The sequence below is a fragment of the Nannospalax galili genome, unplaced genomic scaffold (assembly GCF_000622305.1).
Source record: "Nannospalax galili isolate Female #2095 unplaced genomic scaffold, S.galili_v1.0 scaffold548, whole genome shotgun sequence".
NCBI lineage: Eukaryota > Metazoa > Chordata > Mammalia > Rodentia > Spalacidae > Nannospalax > Nannospalax galili.
The window spans coordinates 989,291-997,692 of record NW_008358999.1 but is presented as its reverse complement, the minus strand read 5'-3'; positions in this window follow the sequence as shown (position 1 = coordinate 997,692).

The window sequence follows — 8,402 nt, the reverse complement described above, 5'->3', positions numbered from 1 at the left end:
GTGAAAAGAAAACCACAAATAGCTCAGAAGTGTGCAGAGTGAAAGGCAGCTGTCCCGTTGTCCCGCATCTCCATCTCCTTAAGCGTGGCAAGTGAATTCCTAAGAAAATGGCAGCGGGACAGTGGCCACTCCTGGTGGGGAATGACAGCCTCCCCTGGCCTTTCTCAGCCTGCTCGGTTGGGGTAGACACTGCCGTCTGCTAGTTTAGGCTCAGAGACATCCTATTTTCAGCAACGGTTTCCCACCTTCAGCAGGAGGTTTCCTATTGTGTCTAGATCCAGGGACTCCAGTAACCAGCCTGCAGCTGTCACCCAGCCCAGCTGGTCACTACCGCTGCAGACGCTGCCCTGAAGAATGGGCTTTTCCCCATCTTTCAAACTCTGTTACAGAGCTTAGCTCTGCCAGTACAGTAAAAATGTAGCAAGAAGTACTCTCATTCCTAGAGAAGGCTTGGTACTCAGGTATGTGTGAGGATTATATTGGCCCTTTGGTTTGAGTGAATCCTTTTGTTCTCTCTGGCTCCGGGGAAAATGTTCTGAAAACCCCCAAGGACTTAGCCACCAGGGCAAAGATCTAAATAAAATAATAGCTACACACATTGTATACAGTGAGGTGTCTTCTCCCTTCTTCCTCTTCCCCTGGGTCCTGATATCAGCCATGGCTATCTCTTTTGCTTTTGTTCCAGAAAAGGCTGTGAGGGACTCAAGGGTCCCCAGCCAGGAATCACATAGTGTGCACAGCAGGCTCTGACCCTGTAGGTCACCCCACCCAGACCCACGACCAGATGGATGTTAGAGAAGGGATGGCTTTTCCTGAGCCCTGCCCACTTGGTTTATAATATGGCTCACTTTTTATGAAATGCTTCATTTCATAACATTAGGCTTCTGTTTGATGCCTTGTAACACTGTGCTCCTTCCCACCCCACAACAGAACATTCCAGGCCTTGTCTTTCCAGGGCTTGGCTCTGACTTAGAGCCACTCATATTGAAAGGCTCTTTGTGATGGTTTGAGGCCAGGCAGCAATTCCCCTGCTCCTGGCTTAGAGAAACAGGCACCTGCTGACAGTGCAGGCTCCCTGTCCTAAGAGGGCCAAGGCTGACTCCCTCTGGCCACTCAGCAGCCCTAGAGCACACTCAAGAGATAGGTGGAGCACTGGTGATCTGTGGTCTCCCTCAAAACTCACCAGCTGGACCCAGTATGAAAAGGTTATGGAAAAATTGACAATCTGCTGCCAACTGGCAACAGTGTCAGGTCTAGACGCATATTGCATGAGGGTGCAGTGGTCAGGACACCAGGGGAGTCACTGGAACCAGTGTGAATGTTGTGGGGAGGAAAAGGCGGCATTTCTAGGTGCCTCGTCCCCTCCAGACAGATCATTTGTCCTTCTGGAGACTGCGGTGCTTACCTTAGCCTTAGGATTCACTACCTCAGCCAGAGAATGTTGCTGCCAGAGCTGGCAAGTGCCCCAAGCCCATAGGAAGCACTGGGGCTCTCCTTCCCGCCTCTGGAATGCTCTCTGGGGGCCTGGGGGAGGGTGCTCTCTGATAGTAAAGTGGCTTCTCAGCCCCGCATTGTGGAGTGAGCAACCATTTCGCAGAACTGGCCTCCTCGAGTGTCCAGCCCAGGCAGCAGCCCTGGTCAGTGTGAGTGAATGCTCCTTTCCCGCCTCTCCACCTCATTCTCCTGGCTGCCTCCTAAGGTGTGAATACAGGGAACGAGGATGTTTTCTAGAGTTCTTTTTGGCTGGCGCTGGAGATTCAGACCACTGACATATTGGGTAGCCCAGCCACCTGGGGTCCTGAGCATTGCCTGTCCTCTCCAGGTGGCCCTGCAACTGTCTTCTCCATTTTGAACATTTGTGATTTATATGTTAACAAACATTACAGAAATATAGAAGGAAGAAGCTATCAGTTTTGTGTAACCCCTCCTCCTCCCCAGATAGTTATTTAACAGTGGGAATTAGCATAATTAAACCCAGGGGTAGCACACGCCTTTAATCCCAGCACTCAGGAGGCAGAGGCAGGCAGATCTCTGTGAATTCAAGGCCAGCCTGGTCTACATAGTGAGTTCCAGGACAGCTGGAGCTACAGGGAGACCCTGTCTCAAAAAGAGCCCCCCCCCCCCGAAAAAGAAACCCAGGGGCATGTGAGAACAGGGAAGGGACCTGTGCTAAACAGCTTCAGTGTCAACTTGACACACCTGGGTTGAAGAAGCCCTCATCTGGGGCATTGCCTCCATTGGACTGGCCTGTGGCCATGTCTGTGGGGCATCTTGAGTGATGTGGGAGGGCCCAACCCACTGTGGGCGATGCCACCCCTGGGCAGATGGGCCTGTGTTGCATAAGAAAGCAGGCTGAGCAGGGGCCAGGGAGCAAGCCTAGCAGTATTCCTCCATGGCCTGTGCTCCAGCTCCTGTCTCCAGGTTCCTGTCCTGAGTTCCTACCTTGGGCTCCCTGATGAACTGTGACCTAGGAGATGTAAGATAAATAAACCCTTTCCTCCCCAAGTTGGTATTGGTCAGAGTGTTTTGTCATAACAATGGAGAAATAAACTAGGACAGGACCATACATTTGAGAGCCACAAAAATCCCCCAACTTAGTTTTGGGGAGTGAGTAGTTCACCATTCAGGCTTTTGTACAAGTCTTTAAATTTTTTAAAAAATTTATTTACATTTTTGTTATTTTTTAAAAATTTTATTTATTTTTATTTTATGTTTATGAGTGTTTTACCTGTATGTATGTAAGTGCACCCATGTCATACAAATCCTGCAGAGGCCAAAAGAGAGCATTGTATCCCCTGGAACTGGAGTTACAGATGCTTGTCAGCCGCCATGTGGATGTTGGGAACTGAACCCGGGTCCTCTGCAGGAGCAGCCAGTGCTCTTAATCCCTGAGCATCTCTCCAGCCCCTTTGTCGTTTTGGGACAGGGTCTCCCTGTAGCCCCAGCTGGCCTGGAACTCACTATGTAAATCAGACTAATGCCAGCCTCACAGAAATCTGCCTGCCTTCCAGGTGCTGGGATTAAAGGCTTGAGTCACCACCCCAGCTATGCCTGCATGTAAGTGTATCTGTTCATGCACTGCTCACAGAGGCCAGAAGAAGGTGTTGGATGCCCTGAAGTTATGGACGGTGGGTGCTAGGAACCAAACCCAGGTCCTCTGGAAGAACAGCCAGTGCTATAAACCACTGAGCCATCTCTCCAGCAGTCCCATTCCCCCCCTCCTTTTTTTTTTTTTTTTTTTTTGGAGACAGAGTCTCCCTGTAGCCCCAGCTGTCCTGGAACTCACTATGTAGACCAGGCTGGCTTTGAACTCACAGAGATCCACCTGCCTCTGCCTCCCAAGTGCTAGGACTACAAGCATGCGCCACCACACCCGGCTTCCTTTTTTAAAGATGGTTTCACATATCCCATTTAACCTTGAACTTGCTATAATCTTGAACTTCTGACCCTCCCGCCTTTATGTATGCCATCATGTACAGTTTTATGTGTTTTTGTGGATGGAACTCAGGACTTTCTGCCTGCTAGATGAACACTCTACCAACTGAGCCATGTCCCTAGCCTCACACAAGTTTTTTGTTCATGAAGTGTCCAAACCCATTGAGAGGAAGGAGTAAAAATGGGACTGGAATCCTTACAGTCCATTCACTCCACACCTGTGCCGGCTGGCTCCTCCATATACCTTTCCCAGTCAGCAACACAGCAAGCTTGCTGGACAGCCCATGCTGCCTGCTGCACAGGGAAGGTGGTGTGGGGACACGGCTTGTCTGAAGTCTTTAAGTTTGGAAGAAGCAGAGCTGGCCGTTGAACCATTTTTCTGGCTCTTGCTCTTCCCACTTCTCCATGAGGTCTATCTTAAAATGATAACAGATCCTGTGTCTCCAAAGACCAGTCTTTGTGGGTTTTTTTTCTAATTTTTATTTATTTTTTTCTTTATGTGTATGAGTGTTATGTCTGTATGTATGTAAGTGTACCCATGTTGTGCAGTGCCTGAGGAGGTCAGAAGAGGGTGTTGGATTCCCTGGAACTGGGACCACCATGTGGGTGTCAGGATTCGAACCTGGGTCTGAACCACTGAGCCATCACTCCAGCCCCAGGCCAGTCTTTCTTACTGTGTATGACACTGGACTTCATTATGGCAGATTCATACATGCATACCATTGTATCTCTCCCATTTGTCCTCCTTTATTCCCCCTCCCCCCAATCAGCCTTGTGGGCTGATCCTCCATGAACTATCGATGCATTTTACAAATTCATTGAGTGACTGTTATGTGCTGTGCTGAGTGCTCTTTCAGTCACAAGGAATTGGCAGTCAGCAACTCCTGGGAAGCCACTGCCCTGGGGTTGGGGGGAGTTCACTCTAGGGGAGACAAACAGTTCTCCAGTTCATTGGAGGACTATGGTGATGGCTTAATCAGTAAAGCACTTCCTGAGCAAGGATGAGAACCTGAGTTTGACCTCCAGAACCCACTTTAAAAAGCCAGGATAGTGGCACATGCTTGTAATCCCAATGATGATGAGACTGAGACAGGGGGATCCCTGGGCCTCACTCACCAGCCAGCCTAGCCCAGCTGGTGAATTCTGGGCCAAATGAGAGACCTTGTCTCAAATCCAAGGTGGGAGATGGCTCAGCAGTTATAAGAACTTGCTATTCTTGCAGAAAATCCAAGTTTGGTTCCCAGCACCCACATTGGCAGGCTTCCAACCACCTGTAACTCCAACTTCAGGGGATCTGACACCTCTGGCCTCTGTAAGCACATATGTGCATACACTTACACAGACTCACACGGGTACATAAATAATAAAAATCTTTTTAAAGTTTTTCAAAATTTTTATTTATATTTTTTTGCCTACATTTATATAAGTGCACCCACATCATACAATGTGGAGGGCAGAAGAGGCTGTCAGATCCCCTGGAACTGGAGTTACAGAATTTTGTTAGCTGCCATGTGGGTGCTTGGAATTGAATCTGGGTCTTTTGCAAATGTAGCCAATGCTCTTAATCATTGAACCATCTCTCCAGCACCAATAAAAATAAAATAAATCTGGGACTGGAGAGATGGCTCATCGGCTGGGAACACTGACTGTTCTTGCAGAAGACCCAGGTTCAAATCCCAGCACCCATATGGAGGCTAACAACTGTCCGTAACTCCAGTTCCAGGAAATCTGACAGCCTCTTCTGTTCTTGGGCATTGCATGACACAGGTGCACTTACCTACATGCAGCCAATACACACATACACATAAAAATAATAAGGCCGGGCACACACCTTTAATCCCAGCACTCAGGAGGCAGAGGCAGTTGGATCTCTGTGAGTTCAAGGCCAGCCTGGTCTACATAGTGAGTTCCAGGCCAGCTGGGGCTACAGGGAGACCCTGTCTCAAAAGACCAATAAATAAATAAATAAATAAATATTAATAAATAAATCTTTAATAAAGGGGGCGCTGGAGAGCACTGGCTGTTCTTTCAGAGGACCCAGGTTTGGTTCTCAGTACCCACATGGCAGCTAACAACCGTCTGTAACGCGAGTTCCAGGGGATCCAACACCCTCTTCTACCTTCACGGGCATTGCATGACACAGGTATACTCATATACAAGCAGACAATACATTCATACACATAAAATATTTTTTAAAAAGACAAGGTGGAGCCGGGCGTGGTGGCACACGCCTTTGATCCCAGCACTTGGGAGGCAGAGGCAGGCGGATCTCTGTGAGTTAGAGGCCAGCCTGGTCTACATAGCGAGTTCCAGGTCAGCCGGGGCTACAGGGAGACCCTATCTCAAAAAGGAAAAAAGAAAAAAGACAGGGTGGACAGTGTTCCTAAGGAGGGACCAAGGTTGTCCTCTGAACTCCACATATGTCACACATAGAAAAACACATGCCAGGAAAGCTGCATAAAAAAACCTGTGGATGAATGTATACCTCAAGCCTGCCCTCATGTTGTTAAGTAATTATGATTTGTAATCCAGGATGTTCCCTCAGGCATGTTTGTCTTTACAGCCTATAAAGTACCTGACAGTCCTGTGGTCCTGCACCGGCCTTGGAATGGAGGGAGGGGACCTCCCCATGGTGTCCAGACTAACACCACATTTAGCCAGTGACATGTGACGGTCTTCCTTTAGTGACACACCGGCTGGGTGGGGGAAGCACTCATGCGGTCATGTTGTAGACACAGCAGACAGGAAAAGGGAAGCGAAAGACAAACAGGCAGCGAAGGCGCAGGCGCAGCTTTGGGAGCCTGGTTTAAATGAGGCTTTGGGAACCCCCCTCACCCCCAGCACTGAGTGTTAGTGCTGAGAAAACAGACAGGATTTCTGCCAGCTGGCCTGCAGTGCAGAGCTACAAGAATGAAATCCAATCGTGTGCAGAGTGTTCTTTGAGGCCATTGGCTGGCTTCTAGGCCTCTGGTGTTCGCCCAGGACTCTTGGCAGAGCCTCTCATCATTTTCCTCTTGACCCTGAAAAGCATCCTCGGTTCCTCCAGAAGGGTCAAGCCCTAGTCCCAAAGTTTGAGACTTTGAGACTCGGATGCTCTCCTTTCTGGAAGTAGGAGCTTTTACTTTAAAAAGTTTATTATATATGTTTGTTTATTTGGGGCGGGGACGTACCTGCCACAGTGTCCTTGTGGAGGTCAGAGGACAGCTTTCTAGAGTCAGTTCTCTCCTATCTTGTGGGACCCAGAGATTGAACTCAGGCATCGGGCTTGACTGCAAGCACCTTTACCAGTCATCTGTCTCACCAGCCCTTAACTTCTTTTATTTATTTATTATTTATTTAATTTATTTATTTATTATCTATTTATTTGTTTTTTGAGGCAGGGTCATAGTTTGTAGCCTTGGATGGCCTAGAACTCACTATGTAGAACAGGATGGACTCAAACTCACAGAAACCTGCCTGCCTCTGCCTCCCAAGTGCAAATTTTTAAATTTTAATTTTATGTGTATGAGTGTTTTGCCTGCATGTGTGTAGATGCGCCACATTCATACAGTACCCACAGAGATTAACAGAAGGCATAGGATCCCCCAGAACTGGAGTTAGGTGGTTGTGAGCTACCATGTGGGTGCTGAGAACCAAACCCAGGTCCTCTGTAAGAGCAGCAAGTGCTCTAACCACTGAACCATTTCTCTGGCCCCCAATTCTTTTTTTTTTTTCAAAGTCAGGGTCTCATGTAGTCCGGACTGACCTCAAACACCTTAAGTTGCTGAGAATGATTTTGAACTAATGTGACCACCTGCTTCCGCCTCTTGAGTGACGTGACCACAGGCATGTGCTACCATCTTTGATTTATGTGGCGCTGGGAAGTCAACCCAGGTCTTTGCGCAGATGACACAAGCACTCTACCAACTGAGCCGCATCCTAGGCCATGCTTTTAAAAACCATATTTTGGGGCTGGAGAGATGGCTCAGCGGTTAAGAGCACTGACTGCTCTTGCAGAGGACCCGGGTTTGATTCCCAGCACCCACATGGTGGCTACGAACCGTCCTTAACTCCAGTTCCAGGGGAATCCGAAGCCCTCTTCTGACCTCCACGGCACTGCACGACACGGGTGCACTCACATACATGCAGACAATACACTCATACACATAAAATAAAATAAGAAATAAAAAACAAAACAAAATTTTGTCAAATTACCCAAAAGATCTGTCCTCTTCATCATTATCTCTGTGCCCCAAAGTCCCCCCACCCCCAATAAAATCCATGAATAGTTCCAGTACTTGCTTTTTTTCCCCCATGGGTGTTTTCCAGCAGACTTGCCCACCGAGCCAATGCCTGTCTCCTATTTAGTTTGTCTGCCTGGTGTCCAGCCCAGGGCTATGAGCATTTGAGAAGTAGGGAAAGCAAGCTGTGACATTGACTGTTGTGTTTGGTGGTAAATGAATGTTCAAGACCCCTTAATTATACAACTTGCTTCAAGAACAGTGGAGGCCAGGGCAAATACCCTTTACTACAACCTGGCGGTGGGGGTCAGGGTGTGGCTGCCCCACAGAGACCATCAGGGCAAGGACAGGGATCTTCATGCCCGTACAGAAAATGGGGCCGGCCATGTCCGATTCTTGGATCTCTCATTGTTCGGGCAGGGTCATTTCTGCACTCTAACTGTCAGTCACTGAACTGGATGGTTGAATCAGGATATGTCCCAGGCTGAGGTGGAGTGGGATCTTAGGTTAGGGACTTTAAACTGGAAGACTAAGTCAAAAGCACTGTAGAGACTGACGAGCCATAGACCCCCAGCACCTGTACATTGCTGCTGACACCTGCACACTGTGTGGAAGGAAGCAACTAGAACATTCCTGATGCTGTGCCCCATGCTATAGAGCCCATGGAAACCGTGGGATGGGCCAGAGGCGCCCCCCCCCCTTTCCTTCCCAGGGATGGATATTCTGGAGGATTATGGCAGCTGCTCC